Source organism: Salvelinus namaycush, chromosome 28 (genome assembly GCF_016432855.1).
Source record: "Salvelinus namaycush isolate Seneca chromosome 28, SaNama_1.0, whole genome shotgun sequence".
NCBI classification, from domain to species: domain Eukaryota; kingdom Metazoa; phylum Chordata; class Actinopteri; order Salmoniformes; family Salmonidae; genus Salvelinus; species Salvelinus namaycush.
The window spans coordinates 35,597,161-35,616,878 of NC_052334.1; positions in this window are offsets into that span (position 1 = coordinate 35,597,161).

The window sequence follows — 19,718 nt, forward strand, 5'->3', positions numbered from 1 at the left end:
AAACTTCCGACTTAAACTGTATCTGTCTATACCTGCTGTTTAAAATTCATGCAGGTTATGATGCGCTCTGATTTGGAAAATAATATGGAATAATGGTACAAGCTATCAACCAAGGGGCAAAGAGTGAAAACAAATGCTTGTTGGTCCATTTCTGCTACACCAGAAGATAAGAGCGCTCCATATTTCTGGACTGGTTAGCTAGGATCTGTCCATTATGAAAGGTGTTGAAAATACTAGCACTTTCAAGATGCACCCTTCCTTCTGCCCCTTCCTCAAGGTAATCATTGACCTGGCCGGTTTTATCCCTTTTCACCTGTCCAACATGGCCAGTTTGGTTTTGAAATGTATTTGAACGAGGCCATGGACTCTTTTCACTTTGCATCTCTCACCACCCAAGCCAGAGTCTCACTCCAGGGAGAGGTAGGTGACATAATATGATAATATATGCCATTTAGCAGACACTTTCATCCAGTCGTGTTTGTCATTCTTTTTTTCCCTTTTTTAAAGATACGGGTGGTCCCGGGAATCAAACCTACTATACGCCATGCTCTACCAACTGAACTACAGAGGACCAATGATAGCACAATGATATCTGGCCTAGATTTCAAAAGAACATTGATACTGTACTGCCCTAGAAATATTTATTACACTGAAAGTGTAATGGGGAAATCTCTCAAAGCTTATTTTTTTACACTGTAATTCTGTACCGTGATTGGTGCATACAGTGGTATAGGCTCTTCTGTATCCTGATTAGTGTGCCTTGTTCTAATTTTGGTGTGTTTCGTGGGTTCTGTTTGTCCTGTAATTGCAAATCAATGGCCTTATGACTCATTCTCATCATCCACCATATCAGTAATATAACTCAATTATACATGTCTTGTTTTGATTCATCCCCCTTCAAACATTTGTCTTGTCTAAGTGTCTGTCCTCGTAAAGGGCCAGGCCCCCGTGCCCTCATACATCTATCTGCCTATCATGGTGTGTGTGCACACACTCGCAAATGTGTGTATACTCGCCCCTGTGAGTGTGTGCGTAGCGTGCGTATGCAAGCAATTATGTGTTTGCGCACGCCTGTGTATGTTGGGCCTCCTCTCAAGGCCGGCCCGGCATAAGCGACATAATCGGTGGCTTAGGGGGCTCCGAACAAAAAACAAACAAGGAACTCAGTCGGTGTATCAACTTACTATTGAGAATAAGTATAGTAGAGGTGCAATTTCGAAATTTGCTTGTGCAACATCAGTTTTTTATCAGACACTAACTGTCACTCAATTAGCCATGTCAACTAACAATATCTAGATTGGTAGTTAGCCAGCTATCATTGATTTGCTATTCATTCTCACTCAGACAATCGCAGGGCTCTCCAGAGGGTGGTGCGGTCTGCCCAATGCATCATCGGGGGCAAACTACCTGCCCTCTATGACACCTACAGCACCCGATGTCACAGGTCAAGGCCATAAGATAACCAAGGACAACAACCACCCGAGCCACTGCCTGTTCACCCCGCTATCATCCAGAAGGCGAGGTCAGTACAGGTGCATTAAAGCTGGGACCGAGAGAGTGAAAAACAGTTATATCTCAAGGCCTTCAGACTGTTAAACAACCATCACTAGCACAGAGAGGCTGCTGCCTAGAGACAGACTTGAAATCATTGGCCACTTTAATAAATGGAACACTAGTCACTTTAATAATGCCACTTTAATAATATTTACATATCTTGCAATACCCATCTCATATGTATATACTGTATTCTATACTTTCAAATTGCATCTTAGCCTATGCCGCTCGGACATTGCTCATCCATATATTTATATATTCGTATTCCATTCCTTTACCTTATACCACCCCTATCTTGTTAAAAGTTAGTTTGTGGAATTTCTTTCCTTCATGTGTTTGAGCCAATCAGTTCTGTTGTGACGAGGTAGGGGTGATATAATGAAGATGGCCCTATTTGGTAAAAGACCAAGTCCATATTATGGCAAGAACAGCTCAAATAAGCAAAGACAAACGACAGTCCATCATTACTTTAAGACATGAAGGTCAGTCAATCAGGAACATTTCAAGAACTTTGAAAGTTTCTTCAAGTGCATTTACAAAAGCCATCAAGCGCTATGATGAAACTGGCTCTCATGAGGACCGCCACAAGAAAGGAAGACTCAGAGTTACCTCTGCTGCAGAGGATAAGTTCATTAGAGTTCCCAGCCTCAGAAATTGCAGCCCAAATAAATGCTTCACAGAGTTCAAGTAACAGACACATCAACTGTTCAGAAGAGACTGCGTGAATCAGGCCTTCATGGTCAAATTGCTGCAAAGAAACCACTACTAAAGGACACCAATATGAAGAAGAGACTTGCTTAGGCCAAGAAACACGAGCAATGGACATTAGACCCTTGTAAATCTGTCCTTTGGTCTGATGAGTCCAAATTTGAGAATTTTGTTTCCAACCGCCTAGTCTTTGTGAGACGCAGAGTAGGTGAACGGATGATCTCCGCATGTGTGGACCCACCGTGAAGCATGGAGGAGGAGGTGTAATGGTGTGGGGGTGCTTTGCTGGTGACACTGTCAGTGATTTATTTAGAATTCAAGGCACACTTAACCAGCATGGCTACCACAGCATTCTGCAGCAATACGCCATCCCATCTGGTTTGCGTTTAGTGGGACTATCATTTGTTTTTCAACAGGACAATGACCCAACACACCTCCAGGCTGTGTAAAGCCTATTTGACCAAGAAGAGTGATGGAGCGCTGCATCAGATGACCTGAACTCCACAATCACCTGACCTCAACCCAATTGAGATGGTTTGAGATGAGTTGGACCAGAGTGAAGAAAAAGCGGTAAACAAGTGCTCAGCATATGTGGGAACTCCTTCAAGACTGTTGGAAAAGCATTCCAGGTGAAGCAGGTTGAGAGAATGCCAAGAGTGTGCAAAGCTATCATCAAGGCAAAGGGTGACTATTTTGAAGAATCTCAAATATAACATATATTTTGATTTGTTTAACACTTTTTTGGTTACTACATGATTCCATATGTGTTATTTCATAGTTTTGATGTCTTCACTATTATTCTACAATGTATAAAATAGTAAAAATAAAGAAAACCCCTTGAATGAGTAGCTGTGTCCAAACTTTTGACTGATACTGTATATTGTTTGCTTAGTAAACTTGGGGGGGGGGGCAAATAAAACCACCCGCAGGTGAAATTCGGGCCATCAGTTGGGGAACCTTGGTATAGCCTAGTGCCGTAAGCCTATAGCACATAACGTTGTAGTCACTGTGGGTAAATTGAAGACTGTAACAAAGGAATTTGTGGACAAAGGGATGTAATTGTGGGTAAACAGAGGCAATACCTTCACACCCATATTTAGAAGCCATTTTAGAGAGGCTCTGTTTGCTCGATGAGGCTAAACATGATGCATCATCAGCAACATAGGAGATTCTCACACAGTCCAGAAATACACTGGCGTTTAGTTTTGAAATGAATGAAAATATACTTTTCAGATTAGGTTCCATTTAGCCATGTACTTTTACAGTGCTCTCACATATAGTATGTTTGGATCCTTATAATTGGCTTTTCTTGGTGATAAGAAAGCACATTTTTATGACACACTGACTTCTCCTTGCTATGAATTCCCTCCTGTGAACCAGTCAGGGCATGTACCTTCCCAGTGAGCACGAGATGTTGAAAAATACACATTTTCAATCCCAAAAAGATGTACACAGAACTAAAATATAAACGCAACATGTAAGTGTTGGTCCCATGTTTCATGAGCTGTCATAAAAGATCCCCGGAATATTCCATAAGCACAAAATCCTATTATTTCAAATTTTGTGCACAAATTTGTTTGCTTCCCTGTTAGTGAGCAAGTCTCTGTTGCCAAGATAATCCACCCACCTGACAGGTGTGGCATATCAAGAAGCTGATTAAACAGCATGATCATTTACACAGGTGCACCTTTTGCTGGCGACAATAAAAGGCCCCTCTAAAATGTGCAGTTTTGTCGCACAACACAATGCCAATGCTGAACTGAACTAAATGACTATCGCCCCGTAACACTCACTCCTGTCATCATGAAGTGCTTTGCGAGACTAGTCAAGGATCATATCACCTCCACCCTACCTGACACACTAGACCCGCCCCAATAGGTCCACAGATGATGCAATCGCCATTACACTGCACACTACCCTATCCCATCTGGACAAGAGGAATACCTATGTAAGAATGCTGTTCATTGAGTACAGCTCAGCATTCAATACCATAGTACCCTCCAAGCTCACCATTAAGCTTGAGGCCCTGGGTCTCAACCCTGCCCTGTGCAATTGGGTCCTGGACTTCCTGACGGGCCGCCCCCAGGTGGTGAAGGTAGAAAACAACATCTCCACTTTGCTGATCCTCAACACTGAGGCCCCACAAGGATGCGTGCTCAGCCACCTCCTGTACTCCATGTTCACCCACAGCTGCGTGGCCATGCATGCCTCCAACTCAATCATCAAGTTTGCAGACGACACAACAGTAGTACGCTTGATTACCAACAACGACGAGACAGCCTATAGGGAGGAGGTGAGGGCACTTGGAGTGTGGTGTCAGGAAAACAACATCTCACTCAACATCAACAAAACAAAGGAGATGATTGTGGACTTCAGGAAACAGCAGAGGGAGCACCCCCCTGTCCACATCGATGGGACAGCAGTAGTGAAGGTGGACATTTTTAAGTTCCTCGGCATACACATCACGGACAAACTGAAATGGTCCACCCACACACAGTGTGGTGAAAAAGGCGCAACAGCGCCTCTCCAACCTCAGGAAGCTGAAGAAATTTGGCTTGTCACCTAAAACCCTCACAAACTTTTACAGATGCACAACTGAGAGCATCCTGTCGGGCTGCATCACCGCCTGGTACGGCAACTGCACCGCCCATAACCGCAGGGCTCTCCAGAGGGTGGTGCGGTGTGCATAACGCAATACCGGGGGCAAACTCCAGGACACTTACAGCACCCAATGTCACAAGAGGGCAAAAAGATCATCAAGGACAACCATCCGAGCCACTGCCTGTTCACCCCGCTACCATCCAGAAGGCGAGGTCAATACAGGTGCATCAAAGCTGGGACCAAGAGACTGAAAAATAACTCTCTATCTCAAGGCCATCAGACTGTTAAACAGCTATCAATAACATACAGACTTGAAATCATAGGCCACTTTAATAATGCCACTTTAATAATGTTTACATATCCTGCATTACTCATCTCATATGTACAGTTGAAGTCGGAAGTTTACATACACCTAAGCCAAATACATTTAAACTCAGTTTTTCACAATTCCTGACATTTAATCAGAGTAAAAATTCCCTGTCTTAGGTCAGTTAGGATCACCACTTTATTTTAAGAATGTGAAATGTCAGAATAATAGTAGAGGGATTTCTTTCAGCTTTTATTTCTTTCATCACATTCCCAGTGGGTCAGAAGTGTACATACACTCAATTAGTATTTGGTAGCATTGCCTTTAAATTGTTTAACTTGGGTCAAACGTTTCGGGTAGCCTTCCACAAGCTTCCAACAATAAGTTGGGTGAATTTTGGCCCATTCCTCCTGACAGAGCTGGTGTAACTGAGTCAGGTTTGTAGGCCTCCTGGCTCGCACACGCTTTTCAGTTCTGCCCACAGATTTTCTATAGGAATGAGGTCAGGGCTTTGTAATGGCCACTCCAATACCTTGACTTTGTTGTCCTTAAGCCATTTTGCCACAACTTTGGAAGTATGCTTGGGGTCATTGTCCATTTGGAAGTCCCATTTGCAATCAAGCTTAAACTTCCTGACTGATGTTTTGAGATGTTGCTTCAACATATCAACATAATTTTCCTACCTCATGATGCCATCTATTTTGTGAAGTGCACCAGTCCCACCTGCAGCAAAGCACCCCCACAACATGATGCTGCCACTCCCGTGCTTCACGGTTGGAATGGTGTTCTTCGGCTTGCAAGCCTCCCCCTTTTTCCTCCAAACATAACGATGGTCATCATGGCCAAACAGTTCTATTTTTGTTTCATCAGACCAGAGGACATTTCTCCAAAAAGTACGATCTTTGTCCCCATGTGCAGTTGCAAACCGTAGTCTGTTTTTTTTATGGCGGTTTGGAGCAGTGGCTTCTTCCTTGCTGAGCGGCCTTTCAGGTTATGTCGATATAGGACTTGTTTTACTGTGGATATAGATACTTTTTTACTTGTTTTCTCCAGCATCTTCACAAGGTCCTTTGCTGTTGTTCTGGGATTGATTTGCACTTTTCACACCAAAGTACGTTCATCTCTAGGAGACAGAACGCGTCTCCTTCCTGAGCGGTATGACGGTTGTGTGGTCCCATGGTGTTTATACTTGCATACTATTGTTTGTATGGATGAACACGGTACCTTCCGGCGTTTGGAGATTGCTCCCAAGGATGAACCAGACTTGTGGAGGTCTAAAAAAAAAAAAAAAAAAAAAAAAATTCTGAGGTCTTGGCAGATTTCTTTTGATTTTCCCATGATGTCAAGCAAAGAGTCACTGAGTTTGAAGGTAGGCCTTGAAATACATCCACAGGTACACCTCCAATTGACGCAAATGATGTCAATAGGCTATCAGAAGCTTCTAAAGCCATGACATCATTTTCTAGAATTTTCCAAGCTGTTTAAAGGGACTTCTAACCCATTGGAATTGTGATAAAGTGAATTATAAGTGAAATGATCTGTCTGTCAACAATTGTTTTTTAAAAGTGACTTGTGTCATGTACAAAGTAGATGTCCTAGCCGACTTGCCAAAACTATAGTTTGTTAACAAGAAATTTGTGGAGTGGTTGAAAAACGAGTTTTAATGACTCCAACCTATGTGTATGTAAACTTCCAACTTCAACTGTATATACTGTATTTTATACCATCTATTGCATCTTGCTTATGCCTCTCGGTCATTGCTCATCCATATATTTATATGTACATATTCTTATTCCATTCCTTTCTATGATTTGTGTGTATTAGGTAGTTGTTGTGGAATTGTTAAATTGCTTGTTAGATATTGCTGCAATGTCAGAACTAGAAGCACAAGCATTTCACAACACACACAATAACATCTGCTAAACCTGTATATGTGACCAATAAAATTTGATTCAGTGAAGTCTTTTCAAAGTATTTTGCTGATTGGGTTGTTTGCCTTGTAGACGGAAGGGAAATTATACTGTGCTTGTATTTTGTGAAGTTTTATGTAACCTAACACCGAGCTAAAGTTTAGTGGTTAGTGAGGTCAGAAGGAGGGTCAGTAAATAGACAGTGATTGGTTGGCCTGGAGTGTTTAATTGGACCCTAAGGTAATGAACTCGATGTAAGGTGCAGACTAACAGATCTTAAAGTTAGAAAAAAACAAATAGCCTAAATAGAGTCACAGACTCTAGAATTCTCCATGTTTTTTACACTAGAACTGGTTTTCATGTCAATAGAAATAGAATCCTCATTGACTTGAATGGGGAGGCTCGTTCTATAGTCTATTTCTATGGTCATGTCAATTTGCAGGCAGCCCATGATGTCAATTCCTTCAGTGACACGTGTTGTGAGAGAAGTGTACCCACTGCAGAAACGGGAGGTCTTTGACCTGTGAGGGGTGTGGCTGCAAAGTGAGAGAGGAAGTTACAGATTCAAAGACGAGGTAACAGCACCACACGTGTCCACTATTGAAGTGTACAGTAGGCTGTCACACCAGCCACTCCAACTCCACGTGTCCTCCTCTATAATATCCCACATCACCACACTGACCTCACACACCCAGGTCCACCATTGAAATATACACGTGTCCGGGTTTTCCAGGGTTTAAAAAAGCAATAGAATATCATATCAATAGAAAATAGTATTTGGACAACATTGTCATACGTCCAGATCAAATTTTAAGTTTTATTAGTCGTGTGTACTGGTATACACCGTCCAACAAAATGCTTACTTGCAGGTTTCTTCTCAACAATGCAACAACAACAAGAAATAATATAAGATTAGAATACAAACAAAGTAAATGGCTTAGTAGAATAGAATAAATGTTTTAGCATAACTATACAGAACAAAATATAAACACAACATGCAACTATTTCAACGATTTTACTGAGTTACAGTTCAGATAAGGAAAACAGTTAATTGAAATACATTCATTAGGCCCTAATTTATGGATGTCACACGACTGGAAATACAGATATGCATCTATTGGTCACAGATACATTTTTTAAAAAGGTAGGGGCATGGATCAGGAAACCAGTCAGTATCTGGTGTGAACACTGTTTACCTCCTGCAGCGTGAAATCTCCTTCGCATAGAGTTGATCAGGCTGTTGATTGTGGCCTGTGGAATGTTGTCCCACTACTCTTCAATGGCTGTGTGAAGTTGCTGAATATTGGCAGGAACTTGAACATGCTGTAGTACACGTCGATCCAGAGCATCCCAAACATGCTCAATGGGTGACATGTATGAGTATGAAGGCCAATGGAAGAACTGGGACAATTGGAGTCGTTTTCAGGTATAGAAATTAACATTGAATTCTATGGCAACAGCTCTGGTAGACATTCTGTTAAATCAGCTTCTTGATATGCCACACCTGTCAGATGGATGAATTATCTTGGCAAAGGACAAATTCTCACTGACAGGAATGTAAACAAATTTGTGTGCAAAATGTAAGAGAAATAAGCTTTTTGTGCATATCAAACATTTCTGGGATCTTTTATTTCAGCTCATAACATTTTGGACCAACACTTTACATGTGTCGTTTATATTTTTGTTCAGTATATAATACAGGAAGCCACAATTTATAGTTAAAATTTACATGTGCTTTGGGAGAAGGGGGGATTGCGGGGCAAGTGTTTCAATTGTGCAGTATTTAATTTGCTCGAAGGACTAGTGTCTGGTAGGAGTGATGCCTCCTGACATAAGACAAGGATTTGGACCGAGCATCAGTGGAGTTCACAGGAACTAAGACAATCTAAATGAACTGCTTTTTGTTGTACAGGAGAGGACCTGTGATTCTGATGCACTCCAGGGTGGAGCCAGCCACCAGTTCGTCACAGGACAAATGGACACACCAGCTCAATCTGGCAGGACATTGGACAGCTAAGTGGCTAGAGTAGTACAGTCATTAGGACTTGAGTGCAACATAAGAATTGTATTTACCTTGTCTGTGGGTGAAGTAAAAAAGGTCAAGATGATGAGTTTGTGACGTTGGTGGTAGAAGTGCTGGGAAATGGGGGGATTGTGTGTGTTTGTTCTAAACAAAACTATTTCCTAACGATGCACAGTGCAGCAAGTGACAAACACACACAAACAGGAACACACAACTTGAATTGGTGATGAATGGTCTTAATTAAAGCCTTGGGACTGTGAGCCATATAGAAATCTCCATCTATGGCTATGTTGGGACTATAATAACTATATCCCAATGGGATGATTTGATTGACTCTAACCTACTTAAAGGTTGTGAATCATTGCGGTTGGATTTTTCTTCTCTGGCTAGATGAACCAAGGCCACGTCATTAGCTGTCCAGATAAGGCTGAGAGATTAATGGATTGGAACATTGATTCAGACCATGGTTTAGAGATAACAAAATGAGATTAAAAGAGATTGCCATGGCGCCATGAGGTAGCCTAGGCAGAGAGCTCTGTAAATATTGTAAATGTTTTATTTTTTAGTGTTTTTATTTTAAAAAATTATCAACTTTTGGGGTTTTTGATAACTTGATAACTAGATGAACTGAAATATCTGGTGGTGGCCCACAGAATTGCAGGACTGATTATGGCAAGTCAGTTTATATTTGGCTTGGCTAGCTAGCTAGCTAGCTTGTAGTATGATTTGAATGACTCAACAACACCAGATCAACAGCATCGGCCTTTTGGCCCCCCTGCCCCAGTTTCTAGAGGGAAGTGGACTGAAGCGTGAGGTGATTTGTTGGACCACTGCTGAGTGTGTTGGTCTTAGTGGTGCTTTTACAGTCGCCGAAGCATCACCCAGGTGGGTGCTACATTTCAATAGTGGACGATCCAGCATACTTACGGAGGAGGAAGAGTTGTGACTATCGAAGACGACGAGGTTCCCTGAGCTCTGTGTCCTGACTGTCAGATGTCTCTACATCCCTGCCCGGCTGTATCATCTATGCTGCCTCCTCTTAAGATACAACCTTTCCAAGCTGCCTATCATATAAAGCTGTGGAAGACCATCGCTCAAGAACTGCTAGATCCCTACATTTGTTTCGTTAAATCGTTTTTTGTTTAGTTTTTTTTGAAAGAAACTTTGAAATTCTACTTGTAATGAAAAGCGCTATATAAAATAAATAAATATATTATTATTAATGTTACTGGTCCCAGGGTTGAGACCAGGAAAACAGATTATATGTTTCCTGAGCGTTCATTTAATAAAATAAAGTCATCAAGAGCTTATAAATGTACTTTTACAACTTATAAAAGTCTGTGACGCCATTTTGTTAGGTTCACCTCCATGTTAAATTGTTTCCACCTAGCATGACTTCATTACTTATAATGGAGACACTTAGCATTTTCTAGCTCTGACAAAAACAAACAAAAACTGTGTCTTAAACATCACACAACCCATGAAACATGTTATCTTACTATTTTGAGGTATAGTTTGTATAGTTGTACATTACAAACCTGTAAAACAAGAGAAAATATGAGATGAGAAATTTGTCCGGTTTCAGAAAAAGTTATCTCAATAGAATGAGGAAGTAAGGTCACGATCACCAGTGTCAAGGCCACCAACCAACAGATCTGCTGGCTCCACCTAGTGTTACCAATACCTTTCAGTGCATATTAACCTAGATAATTTTATAAAAGTAATAAAAGTTATGGCCCACAAATAATATACTGAACAAAAATATAAATGCAACATGCAACAATTTCAAAGATTTTACTGAGTTACGGTTCATAGAAGGAAATCAGAAAAATTAAAATTAATTGAAATACATTTTCCCCGACAAGAGGGCTTTATTATAGACAGAAATACTCCTCAGAACTATCAGGTTGATGGATTATCTTGTCAAATGAGAAATGCTCACTAACAGGGATGTACATTATGGGGATCTTTTATTTCAGCTCATGAAACATGGGACCAACACTTTACATGTTGCGTTTTATATTTTTGTTCAGTAAAGAGGGTGGCAGGTGGTTAGTGTTGTGCCCGGCCTCCGACCGCAAGGCACTACAGAGGGTAGTGCGTACGGCCCAGTACATCACCTGGGCCTGCCATCCAGGACCTCTATACCAGGTGGTGTCAGAGGAAGGCCCTAGACTCCAGCCACCCTCATCATAGACTGTTCTCTCTGCTACCGCACGGCAAGCGGCACCGGATCGCCAAGTCTAGGTCCAAATGGTTTCAAATGGCTTCTATCCCCAAGCCATAAGACTCCTGAACAGCTTCTACCCCCCCCCCCCCCCCCTCCTTCTATGCTGCTGCTGCTATTCGCTGTTATTATCTATGCATAGTCACTTTAATAACTCTACCTACATGTACATATTACATCAATTACCTCGACACCGGTGCACCTGCACATTGACTCTGTACCGGTACCACCTGTATATAGCCCCGCTATTGTTATTTACTGCTTCTCTTTAATTATTTGCTAATCTTATCTCTTACTTTTTGGGGGAGGGTATTTTCTTAAAACTGCATTGTTGGTTAAGTAAGCATTTCACTGTAAGGTTGTATTTTGACCATTTTTTAAAATTTGATTTAACCAAGAATGCAAATTGCTAAATAAACTAAAGGAAAAATAGTAACACAAGAAAATAACAATAACAAGGCTATATACAAGGGGTGCCGTTATGGAGTCAATGTGCAGGGGTATGGTTTAGTCAATGTAATTGAGTTAATATGTACATGTACAGTTGAAGTCGGAAGTTTACATACACCTTAGCCAAATACATTTACACTCAGTTTCACAATTCCTGACATTTAATCCTAGTAAAAATTCCCTGCTTAAGTCAGTTAGGATCACCACTTTATTTTAAGAATGTGAAATGTCAGAATAATTTCAGCTTTCATTTCTTTCATCACATTCCCAGTGGGTCAGATGTTTGCATACACTCAATTAGTATTTGGTAGCATTGCCTATAAATTGTTTAACTTGGGTCCAACGTTTCAGGTAGCCTTCCACAAGCTTCCCACAATTAGTTGGGTGAATTTTGGCCCATTCCTCCTGACAGAGCTGGTGTAACTAAGTCAGGTTTGTAGGCCTCCTTGCAAGCACACACTTTTTCAGTTCTGCCCACAAATGTTCTATAGGATTGAGGTCAGGGCTTTGTGATGGCCACTCCAATACCTTGACTTTGTTGTCCTTAAGCCATTTTGCCACAGCTTTGGAAGAATGCTTGGGGTCATTGTCCATTTGGAAGACCCATTTGCGACCAAGCTTTAACTTCCTGACTGATGTCTTGAGATGTTGCTTCAATATATCCACATAATTTTCCTGCTTCATGATGCCATCTATTTTGTGAAGTGCACCAGGCCCTCCTGCAGCAAAGCACCCCCACAACATGATGCTGCCACCCCCGTGCTTCACAGTTGGAATGGTGTTCTTCGGCTTGCAAGCATCACCCTTTTTCCTCCAAACACTACGATGGTCATTACGGCCAAACAGTTCTATTTTTGTTTCATCAGACCAGAGGACATTTCTCCAAAAAGTACGATCTTTGTCCCCATGTGCAGTTGCAAACCGTAGTCTGGCTTTTTTATGGAGGTTTTGGAACATTGGCTTCTTCCTTGCTGAGCTGCCTTTCAGGTTATGTTGATATAGGACTCGTTTTACTGCATTTGAAGGTAGGCCTTGAAATACATCCACAGGTACACCTCCAATTGACTCAAATGATGTCAATTAGCCTATCAGAAGCTTCTAAAGCCATGACATCATTTTCTGGAATTATCCAAGCTGTTTAAAGGCCCAGTCAACTTAGTGTATTTAAACGTCTGACCCACTGGAATTGTGATACAGTGAATTATAAGTGAAATAATCTGTCTGTAAACAATTGTTGGAAAAATTACTTGTGTCATGCACAAAGTAGATGCCCTAACCGACTTGCCAAAACTATAGTTTGTTAACAAGAAATTTGTGGAGTGGTTGAAAAACAAGTTTTAATGACTCCAACCTAAGTGTATGTAAACTTCCGACTTCAACTGTATGTAGGCATAAAGTGACTATGCATAGATAATAAACAAAGAGTAGCAGCAGCGTATGTGAAGGAGTGTGTGTATGTGTGTGTGTGTGTGTGTGGCGTCAATATGCATGTGTGGGTTTTGTGTGTGTGTCCGTGTGTGTGTGTGTTGGAGTGTAAGGGGTCAGGGGCCTCCCGAGTGGCGCAGCGGTCTAAGGCACTGCATCACAGTGCTTGAGATGTCACTACAGACCCGGGTTCGATCCCAGACTGTGTCACATCCGGACGTGACAGGGAGTACCATAAGGTGGCCCACAATTGGCCCAGCGTCGTACAGGTTAGTGGAGGGTTTGGCCGAGGGGGCTTTAATTGGCTCACCGCACTCTAGCGGCTCCTTGTGGCAGGTCGGTTGTTAGTTGAACGCTGTTTCCTCCGACACATTGGTGCAGCTGGCTTCCGGGTTAAGCGGGCGGGTGTTAAGAAGTGCGGTTTGGCGGGTTATGTTTCGGAGGACGCATGACACAACCTTCGCCTCTCCCAAGCCGGTTGGGGAGTTGCAGCAATGAGACAAGATCATAATTGGATCGCAACTGGATTTCACGAAATTGAAAAATAGATACAAATAATATAAATATACAAAAAAAAATAAGGGAGTCAATGTAAATAGTCCAGGTAGCCATTTCATTAACTGTTCAGCAGTCTTTTGGCTTGGGGGTAGAAGCTGTTAAGGAGCCTTTTGGTCCCAGACTAGGCACTCCGTTACCACTTGCCGTTACCGCTTGCCGGCCTTGGGTGGCTGGACTTTTTTAGGGCCTTTCTCTGACACCGCCTGTTATAGAGGTCCTGGATGGCAGGAAGCTCAGCCATTCACACTACCCCCTGTAGCGCCTTGCGGTCAGATGCCGAGCAGTTGCCATACCAAGCGGTGATGTAACCAGTCAGGATGCTCTTGATGGTGCAGCTGTAGAACTTTTTGGGAAGTCCCATACCAAATCTTTTCAGACTCCTGAGGGGGAATAGGCATTGTAACGCCCTCTTCACAACTTGGTGTGTCTTGGTGTGTTTGGACGATGATAGGTCCTTTGTGATGTGGACACCGCTCCACTACAACCCTGTTGATGTGAATTGGGGTGTGCTTGGTCCTCCTTTTCCTGTAGTCCACGATCAGCTCCTTTGTTTTGCTCATGCTGAGGGATAAGTTGTTGTCCTGGCACCACACTGCCAGGTTTCTGCCCTCCTCCCTATAGGCTGTCTCATCATCGTCGGTGATCAGGCCTACCACCGTCATGTCGTCTGCAAACTTAATGATGGTGTTGGAGTTGTGCATGGCCATGCAGTCGTGGTTGAACAGGCAGACTAAGTACGCACCTCTGTGGGGCCCCCGTATTGAAGGTCAGCGTGGCGGATGTGTTGTTGCCTACCCTCACCACCTGGGGACAGCCAGTCAGGAAATCCAGGATCCAGTTGCAGAGGGAGGAGTTCAGTCCCAGGGTCCTTAGCTTAGTGATGAGCTTGGAGGGCACTATGGTGTTAAACGCTGAGCTGTAGTCAATGAACAACATTCTCACGTAGGGTGTTCCTTTTGTCCAAGTGGGAAAGGGAACTGTGGAATGCAATAGAGATTGTGTCATCTGTGGATCTGTTGGTGCGGTATGCGAATTGGAGTGGGTCCAGGGTTTCTGGGATAATGGTGTTGATGTGAGCCATGACCAGCCTTTCAAAGTGTTTCATGGCTACAGATGTGAATGCTACAGGCGGTAGTCATTTAGGCAGGTTACTTTGGCGTTCTTGGGCACAGGGACTATGGTGGTCTGCTTGAAACATCTAGGTATTACAGACTGGGTCAGCGAAATTTGGAAATATATTTTATTATTTTATCTGCTACTTGGCCAGGTCCAGTGGAGGTAGGAGAGATCTCTTAGGAAGACCACTTTGTCATGTGTCTGGTGTGATACAGATTCAGAATGACTACTACTGTGTGGTAGATTACTGTGTGGTTCTGTGTGCCGGGTCTCAACAAGCTGTAGTGTAGGAGTAAGTTTACATGAGGGAAGTTTCTTACCTAGCTCCTCATAGCCTGAGAGTAACCTCTGGTACTCTGTGTGTGGTATGTCATGGGCTACATTAGCTGTGGTTACATTAGCTGCATCAGTGGATAGAGAGAGTGTGTTGTGTGACTCGACATTAACCTCTGTGCTCGCAGGTGGTGTAACAGTTACACTACGGGCCTAGATAAGAGCATCAATGGAATCTTTCAAAACGAACATTTCAACCATCCCCATATCCTCAGACTCAAGCAAAGGCTTACTACACATAAAAGTATTGACAAAATCAAAACCCTCCTCATTACCCACTTCAAGCTCTGATGGATCTTTGTCTGGTATCTGACCCACGGTGTTGGCGACCTTAAAGAGTACCTTAGCCCGACAGAACGTGCAGGCACTTCCTGATGTCCCACACTAGGGCTCTTTCTCCTGTTGTCTGACATGGCAACCTCTTCTTTTATCCCTCACACAGTCCCAGATGTCTGATTTACAGCCTCAACTCTCACTCTGATGTTCTGGAACACAGCCTCAGCTTCTGCTTGGTGCCAGATGTTATAGATCACTGGATCAGGTCCCAACCAGCAGGTGTCGCCGATCCCGGACGAGCCCCCAAAAATCTGTTACAGGTCCCAGATGATATGTTTCCTGAGTCTTCATTTAATAAAATAAAGTCAACCGGAGCTTAAAAATGTACTTTTACAACTTAAAAAGGGTTAACCTCTATGTTAAATCATTTCCACCTAGCGTGACTTATTACTTACAATGGGGAGACTTAGCATTTTATAGCTTCAACAAAAACTACTCCAAAATGTACCTTAAACATCACTCAACCCATGCTGGCAAGATGGCGCCGACAGACATGGAAGCTCTGCTTCTAGCTCCTAAGCACAAGCATTTCGCTACACGCGCAATAACATATGCTAAATGTGTGTATGTGACCAATAAAATGTGATTTTAAATAGATAGCAAAACATGTTATCTTACTATTTCGAAGTATATTTTGTATAGTTATATATTACAAACCTGTAAAACAGGAGAAATTATGAGACAATAAGTTTTCTCAATAGAATGAGGAAGTAAGATCACAATCACCAGTGTAAAGGCCACCAACCAACAGATCTGCTGGCTCCACCTAGTGGTACCAATACATTTCAGTGAATATTAATGCTAAACCTGGAGGGAGGACTGCAATAATTAAATAAAAGTAATGCATGTTATGGCTCAGAAATAATAAAACAATTTCTTAAAAATCTAAAACACATCAAATTAACATAAAACTGTAAACAGTTTACATTTTGGGCGCGTCACATTAAAATGATTATGACTTTATCATCTGGAAACGACTCAATGAATACACTTTAAAAAATCTATCTTATGATGTTTTTATCCTGTACTAAGACAGTGAAATTACAGTAGATCTAGACCTGTGTTCCTTATCTTGTGGGTATCTTTTAGGAGGCCTGAATAACGGCGAGAGAGGGATGGTGATGAGAGAAAGAGATGCAGAGAGAGAGAGAGAGAGCGAGATGCAGAGAGAGAGAGAGCGAGATGCAGAGAGAGAGAGAGAGATGGAGGAAGAGATGGTCTTGGGGTGATATTGGTACATAGTTTGTCTGTATTTTTAGCCCATCACAGTTTGTTCCCAGGAAGTGTGTTGGTCAGATGACGTAGGAGACCGCAGGTTAGATAGCCACATTGATACACTGATGCGTCTGTCCATCATAAATAATAAGCCCCCTCTCTTCTCTTTCCCTCTGTATCTTTCACCCGCTTTCAATTGCCCCCTCTCTTTCCTCATCCACCCTCTCCCTCTCTCCATGTCTCCAACCCCTCCCTCCCTCTCTCCCCACTCTCTCTTTCCACCCTCTCCCCCTCTCTCCAGCCCCCCTCCTCTCTGTGATGAAAGTGAAAGAGGGATGCAGGGGGCTGCACCAAAGGGAGGGGTGTGTCCCTCTATAAGAGGTCTGAGCAACAGCCTGTATGTATAGATGAAATACACTGAGATAGAAGACAGGACACTTACTAGAACTACTGTACTGTAGACCTAAATCACCCAAAAGACCTACGCCCAAACGCCTCATACACAGGTAAGTCTGACCTTAGACCTTCGGGCTTTGGCTTAAGGTGTGGGGGTGGAGGAGAACTCACCTGGCTTGGTTTGAGATGGGACCCTTCCCTGACTGCCACTGAAGGAGTTTGGGTTCAGCTTTAAAGCCGAGAAGTTGCCAACGGCTTAGTGCAGTTTGGCATATCTTATGGTGGCTAGTTTATTTATAGTTTGGCATATCTTATGGTGGCTAGTTTATTTATAGTTTGGCATGTGTTGGGAATTGGGTTATTAGGGTTTGTTAGTTTTGAGCAGCGTATAATTTCTCTCTGGGTTTTCGTTGAAGTTGGGTGGACTTTTCCACACTGTCATTTAAATGCGAGGCATGTACACTGCACCTGAAACAAATGAGAAGAACTGAAAAGAGGGAAATGGAAAAACCACAACAATAAGTTGGTTGAATTCGTCTGATAAATGTATCTGATGTGACACAAACACATAAGGAGAAAAGCAGAAAATAGCATTGCTCATACTGCAATTTCTTTCACTGAGAATGTGAAGTAACATGGCAATATATTACAGTAACTTGTCGGTGTTATCTTCTTAGCGATTTAATTGGGTTGTACGGTATATACCTCGGGGAGTTTTGCGATGTGTATCAAGAGTAATTGCTAGTAAACACTCACTGCTTAAGCCAAGCACTCTCTCTTTGATTCCCTTTTTCTGCGCTCTTTCTCTTTCCGTGCTCTCCTCTTTGGGCGCACTCTTTTTTCTTTCCGTGCTTTCTTTCTTCAATATCTTTCTGTGCTGTTTTTCTGTCTGTGCTCTTTCTCGCTCTTCCCGGTGCTTGTGGCACAGTTAAAGTCCTGACCCATGACAGGAGCATATTTTTCCCATTACTCTCATTATTATCCTATTGATCCCCTCGTCCTCAAATCAATGCATCTCCACAGAGACGATGCAAGACTATTATTTTACACAGTTAATACCCGAGGGAGAAGATTAAATGTTCAATCTCTACGCTTAGGTGCAAAATACTAGCTGCAAATACATTTACTGTTGATGATCTAATGACGGTAGAGAATGAACCACATAGCTGCCTATAATGCCTGCGAAAGCTTGGGGGCAGTTTCTGTTGCTTTCCAGGACTCAGTTTGTGTGTTCTGTCAATGGAACACCACCACCACTTAAATGAGTGGCTATTCTACAATTAATGAATTCCTGCCTTTTAATTGGCTTTGATTAAACTTGACTATTTTAAAGGTTCATTCCAAACCTGGTTTAACAGTGGTTTGTTTGATGTAGGGGTTTTCCTTTGAATATCAGTCAATATCAATTTGGGTTTATTTAAAGGAGTCAATCAGGATTCCCGGCTCTTAACTAGCTTTTAACTGATTATTGGCTTAAGCTGTACATGACTAGCAGCCTCTTGGGTGATAAAGGCTAGTTGGTGGGCTGGTGTTTCCAGAGTGGTGAAGGCACAGAGGGACCCAGGAGGTCAGATTTAAAGCTGCACATCGACCAGAGCTGCTATCGGTCAAATTTCATTATAGGCTGATATTTGAGAGCACAGCGGGACTCTACTTAATCAAATTACCTTTATCTTTTTCTGAAAATATACTCTGTATAAACGCTGTGTTTCAAATAGAATTTGAACATAATCCAAATAGGCTTTTTTTAGGATGACATCTTTTCATTTGTAATTCCTCAAATGAATGGAATAATGTGTTATTTCCTTTTAGCATATTCCTGAAGACTTGTGTTAGCTCCCCAAGCATATGCTTAGGCTTTAGCTCAGTGGGCGTGTACAGCTTCATGGCGCACAGACGACCCTGGTTAAAAATCCAGTCGGTCACATATGAGCTCCGTGACCAATATTATCGTCTCAGGGACCAGGTTTTTCTGCCGTTACCCTATGTCTTCACTACACCGATTAGACTCAGAATGTGTGTGTGTGTGTGTGTGTGTGTGTGTGTGTGTGTGTGTGTGTGTGTGTGTGTGTGTGTGTGTGTGTGTGTGTGTGTGTGTGTGTGTGTGTGTGTGTGTGTGTGTGTGTGTGTGCGTGTGTGTGTGTGTGTGCGTGTGTGTGTATGCGTGCATCTGCGTACTTGCTTGCTTGCACCCGCCCGTGTGTCTGCGTGTCTGCATGACTGCATGCATATTTGCTTGTCTGCGTGTGTGTGTAAGAGAGAGCGAGAGGAGTGTATAAATGTTATTTTAAAGGGATTCCAAGACAATTAAACGCTGTCTCCTCAGACCTGGGGGCAGAATAATTCTAAGCTTTCCCCATCTGGCACGACACAGATTTGCGGAAACTGTGAAATTAGCCCTTGATTAGCTCTCTTGTTGTTCTTCTGTGCAGCTGTTTGAATGGGCCTCAGCATCAGATAAAGACACAAAATACGTTCTACTCTTGAGTCATGTTAATGACACGGTTTATGTTATGTTGTAATAGTTGAAAAGTTGTTGGAAACCCTCAAATATAGTTG